Below are 6,000 nucleotides of genomic sequence, written 5' to 3' on the forward strand. Positions count from 1 at the left end.
TTGATGCACTACGCTGGTAATTGAAATGTTTTGAATGCACAAGTATTGGCTTCACCAGAAAGACTTGCCCACATACCACCACTGGCATATATATGCACTTGCTCTTCACTCAGTAGCATTGAACTTAAAGTGTTCCCTATGTGGGAGCCATGTGTAAAACCGGTGTCACACGACCACTCTCTATCGCGATCAAGCCCGATCCGGATTGAAATTATCGATGCGACTGGCTCACTCTCGTAGCTTGCGCAGAGGAGCCAATCACGACCGAGAAATTTGATTTGTAACGGACTGGATAGTGGCTAAAAGAGCCCCGTGTGAAACCGGTATCAAATAATGCACAGACGTACACTAGGAAAATGTGTTGCACAAGGACAAAGAACTGCGACATGCCCTGTTGTGCGAAGCGCGTGAACAGAACACATGTATATATATATATATATATATATATATATATATATATATATATATATATATATATATAAACTGCGAGAGCGCTTCGCGAAGTCCATGCGCACACATGGCACCCGCACGAACTCGGCAGGCCGCCGTAAAGCGCGAAGGGCGCACAGCGTACATTCCGACACATGTCCCAAACTGCAAACAATCGTACTACCTAAAGCATACAAGTTATTTTATACCAAGGGCATACTCAACTCACGTATGCAGTATCCACGAGCGAGTTATGCCGCGTACATGCTGTACCCTTCGCCAAATAGTAATATTGATAACAAGCACAAAGCTACAAGGGACTCAATACATTACTACCATTTGAGGCGTCAAATAAAATCGAATTTGGCCGCTTCATATATTGGACACAATATATGGACACATGTGGTACCCGGTAATACCATGAAATACCCATCACGTGGGTAAAGGGGGCGAAAACACAATCGAGAACCTGAAGCGCAAACGATAAAAGCACGGTATAGTGCACGCAAAATTCTGTCAGTGCGCTGTAGCGCGAGGGAAGAAAATAGGGCGAGCACTTGAGCTCACCTTTTGGGATATCGCACTAGTACTGAATCATTAAAAAAAAAGCCTGTTTGAACCAGTTCCCTTGTCTGCAACACTCTTGCTAAACGAGAGACTAAAATACCACGATGACGGCTCTATTGCAGAGATCGGCAAGGTGCGCACAGACAGAAATTTTGCAGCCTTTCTTCGCATTCTGCAAATTGCTTTCTTGTTAGGATCACGCATACCGGCCGACCCCGACGCTAGGGACACACAGGCACAATTTCGTCGCTCTAACTTTCCTCCTTATACTGCCCTTAACGCCTTAATTACAGCGTCAGTGAAAAGGCGCCTCGCATAACATGAAAATGAACTTGAAGAGCTGATTAGTGCCCTCCACTCCGCGCCCTCCAATTGAAAACGCTACTGATTTCCAAATTAAACTACACAAGCAGATAGCACAACCCAAACTAATCACAGAACGTCGTTTTCTTGACGGCAAAACCCTGCAACACTTACATGACAAAGGGCAGCGGAAGCACATTCAGAACAGCCGCTATCATACCACAACGCAATGCAAGTGCGATAACGCTATTATGCCCGGCTCAAACAGATCGCACAACCCAAACTAATCACAGAATGTCGTTTTCTTGACAGCAAAGCACTGCAACACTTACATGACAAAGGGCAGCGGCAGCACATTCAGAACAGTCGCAAACAGACCATAGTGCCATGCGAGTGCGATAACGCAACTATGCCCGGCTTGACGAATAACGTGGCCGCCTTGGTCACATAACAATTGAAAACACTACTGATTTCCAAATTAAAACCACACAAACATATCGCACAACCCTAACTGATCACAGAATATCGTTTTCTTGACAGCAAAACAATGCAACACTTACATAGCAAAGGGCAGCGGCAGCACGTTCAGAACAGCCGCAAACACACCACAGCGCAATGCGAGTGCGCTGACGCGACGACGCCACGACGACGCGACTATGCCCGGCTCGCCCGGCTGCCCGGCATCACGAATCACGTGGCCACCTTGGTCACATGATTTGACGACGGTATCGCCACCTTGCGCAAGGTTGCATGCGTTGACGGGTTGTTGAATATTGTAGAAGCCGCTAAAGAGGCTGACGCGCCGTGGCGTGGCGGTGGCGTTTTGAGTCGTTTGCAAAACGTATTCACCCCTCGTTTTTAAGCTGTCTGGCTTCCAACGTTATCAAAACGTATTCACCCCTCGTTTTTAAGCTTTGTTTGGAACGTCTTTGATGCGTCGATTTTGGTCAAAAATCCGTTTCAGACGTTGAATCCCTTAATACGACGTTTTCAAGACTTTGTGTGCTACCTGGGCTTTGGCAGTCTCAAGCGTCGTGTACAAGCTATGCCCTCTTCGTTTGGACAGACAAAGACCTGCTGGAACTACCCTCCGTCATCTATTCATATGCATCTCTCACCACCAAACAGCCCTTTTCAGGGCTAAACAACCTTTTGCCCGGCGGCTGATCGTTGGCAAGACACGATACCGAGCCCTCAATACAACGCATATTTCTTGTTTACATCCCAAGCTGATTTGTTTTTCAGATTAATGATTTACTTATGATAACAGAGCATAAAGAATATTTATGTCCTTCATGTAAAATGACACCAAAGAACCTACCAACCTGCAGCATCTCGTCGCCCTCTTCCACGCTGCGGGCGCACTGCGACGACATCATTGTTAAGGTATCCACCCGTCGCGGTCACTGTCGACGTGGTGGCCGAATAGGGCGCTGCAACACTGAAAGCATGCAGCATTTTCTACAGTTGCACGGCATTTCATGATACGAATAAAAGTGGCTATGGCCATATTATGGCTTATTGGGCTAGTTCAATAAAATACGAGAGATCATTTTCTTTAACAGCTTGAGGATCAATAACTTACCAGGTGCAGCGGCCACCCTTTCTGTAGGTGATGCGCCGCGCGGTAGATCCTCTGCCGCTGTAGAGTAAACACATTAAAAGTTTACGAACTGCACACACATTTGGCGATAATTAAAACACTCATTCCCCTGATGCTTACGTGTCGCTGTGCTCTGCAAGCCCGCAGCCTCATCTGTTCCTTCCACAATGACTATTTCCATGGCCGCAGTGGGGACGTCAATCTGCTGGAAAGTGTCATAAGCGTGTCCCTTCACTACGTGGCTATTTGTTACAAAGCTTATGCTACAAGTTTTTGTACTGCACATCTGTGGAAATATTCTGCAATTATTGAGTGCTTAATGATCCCATGTATTACCGTCCTCGTGCACTTCCCTGAAGGTATTTTAATTCTGTGATGATCACTTAATCCTCCTTTTCCCGAAAGCGCAGCTAACTGAGATTCTAGTTGATTAACCTAGCTGCTTTTCCATAATCTCCTACGCTATTTTTCTGTTAACCAACAGGGTCGCGTTCCGCTAAAGGTACCACTTACAGATAATGGCAAACTCTAAGCCGGCACCGTTCAGGAACCCATAATATTACGGCGGCAGTGTGCTTACCTCTTAGTAGGGGAGGTCGGTGACGCCGTGTAGACGGACCGTCCCGGTCAGCTGGACGACTCGGCCACGGCAACCGGGTAGCCGCCCCCCTACTGTGCTTGTGAAAATACACGCCAATGTCGAAGGACAAATCGCCCAGACCATTCGACGGCCACTCACCTTTGCTCTTGGGCGATTGCGGCAGCGTCGCAGCAGGCCTCAAAAGCTTGCTTTCTCCACCACTCCTGCCACTGCTCTGTGGTTTTGACGACAAAGCCTTCCCTGTTCACCGTGACGGCCAGCTGCTGCCACAGCCGTCGGCGGTCGCCAACAGTGAAGTACCGCCCCAGCTCGCTGGATCTTATAGCCAGCTGGGGATGCTGCTCCATGAAGGGGACCATCGTCTCCCTCTGTGCCTCCGACACACGCGGTCCTTTCACGGGTGCTGCCACGTTTTGCGCCATGGCTTCCAGTGCTCGACTGAGCGACTGAACCAATCGCTTCAAAATTCGCGCCGGGTCTTTTAAACGGGGTGGTGGCTAGCGCCATCGCTAAACGTGGATGGATGGATGGATGTATGGATGGATGGATGGATGGATGGATGGATGGATGGATGGATGGATGGATGGATGGATGGATGGATGGATGGATGGATGGATGGATGGATGGATGGATGGATGGATGGATGGATGGATGGATGGATGGATGTTAAGAGCGTCCTCTTTGGAACAGGGCAGTGGGTTGCGCCACCAAGCTCTTGCTACTATACTCCCTAATATCCTACCTAGGTTAAACAATGAAAAAAAGAAAAAAAAACACTATGGACTACCACGCCCAAATTTTCTGATCCCCTAGTGCGAAATGTGCTTTTGTACGTCTCCGTCTTTTGTCGTTTCCCTACTTTTCTTCCACCAATCCTCCAACCGCCTCTTACTAATATCTACAGCGGACATGTTTGCTTTACCCCTGCTCCCGCTGAGCCCAAGGGCTTCAAGGAGGCCAGTGGCGTCTAAACAGACCGCTGGGTAGACGTCTTCCCATTCTAATAAAACATGCTAAATCGTTTCTCTAGCTTTACCGCAGCAAGCACATGCTTCTTCTTCCTTCTTATATCTCGCTTTATAGGTGCGTCTTCTAAGGCATCCCGATCTCGCTTCGAAAAGTAATGAGCTTCCCTTTGAGTTATCATAAATGGTTTCTTTCCTGATTCCGTTTTTTTCCTCTTAAGTAGTTACTCATGGCAGGTTTCTTTTCCTTTGCCGCCACCCATGAGATTAATTCAGCCTCTCTGACTTTCCGCTTGACCTTTTTTGTTGCTATGTTGCCCACCCTACAGGCCGCATTCTTGCTGATAAGCTTCCTAGTTCTTTTCCTCCACTGTGAATCAATGTTTTTCCTGTACAGATACCTGAACACTCTCCCAGCCCATTTAATTTCTTCCATATTCCTCAGCCGTTCTTCATACTCAATTTTACTGCGAGCTTCCCTCTCTTCAAAACTAGTCCAGCCAATATCACCCTGCATTCATATCACCCTTCATTTGTAGTCTTCCATTTCGCAAAACTGCGACACCACCTAGCGCCATTTGAAGGCATTAACCGCAATATTTTGTTTCAGTCGTTTCGCATTCCCAATTGAATCTTTGAACAGCAACACTAATACATTTTGCTACTCAGTGATAATAGCAAAATATTGCTCAAAATGTTGGAAACGCTTCTCAATATATTACACGGTCCCCAAGCAGACGTCAAAGCGTGACGCAGGTTTCCACTTCGCTCAGTGGCTGTTTGCTTCCTCTCGTTCGCGCGAACATTGCGGACCGCCTATTTCGTGACATACAGAACGGACCGCCTCCGTTCTATTTTGGAACGCGTACAAGATCGCACAACACTGATGCGCTGCAGCCCGCCACGCCGCAGCTTCCTGATGCGCTGCAGTCCGCCACGCCGCTGCCCCGGTCCCCCCTGATGTGCTGCAGTCTACCGTGCTACAGCCACCTTCTACCAGGACGTAGGCGCGGTCTCCTGGCAAACTGCAGCAGCAGTCTACGAGCCCGTCGCCATCGTCGCCAGTGCGACTTCCCAAGCGGCCGACCCGAGAGCGCCGGCCACCGGCCTGGCTCCAAGATTATCAGACCGACTAGTTGGCGGTCTGACGTTGTGTACATAGTTTGTAAATATTATAAAGAAGGCTTATTGGGGTTCGTAGCGACCGCCGGTCCTGGGATGCACCGAGCAGTTCCCGAGCCTCTGCTGCGCGCTTGATGCTGCCGATGCTGCTGACTCTGTGCGCACGTTCGTCACCTTCCTTGCAATGGCCCCGCGGAAATAAAGGAGCCATCCTGGCGACTTAGTTTTCTGGAAGGACGGTAGAATGGTGATACGGCTTGAGACGCTGAACGTGAACGACTTCGCGGATACGACGTCGCATGTCGGACGGCGGCGTTAGCGGCTCAACCAGGTAATTTACGGGTGATGTTCTCTCGAGAACGCGGTATGGCCCGTCATACTTCGGAAGGAGTTTTGAAGCGAGCCCAGGC

This window comes from Dermacentor variabilis, chromosome 2 (genome assembly GCF_050947875.1).
Source record: "Dermacentor variabilis isolate Ectoservices chromosome 2, ASM5094787v1, whole genome shotgun sequence".
Lineage (NCBI taxonomy): Eukaryota > Metazoa > Arthropoda > Arachnida > Ixodida > Ixodidae > Dermacentor > Dermacentor variabilis.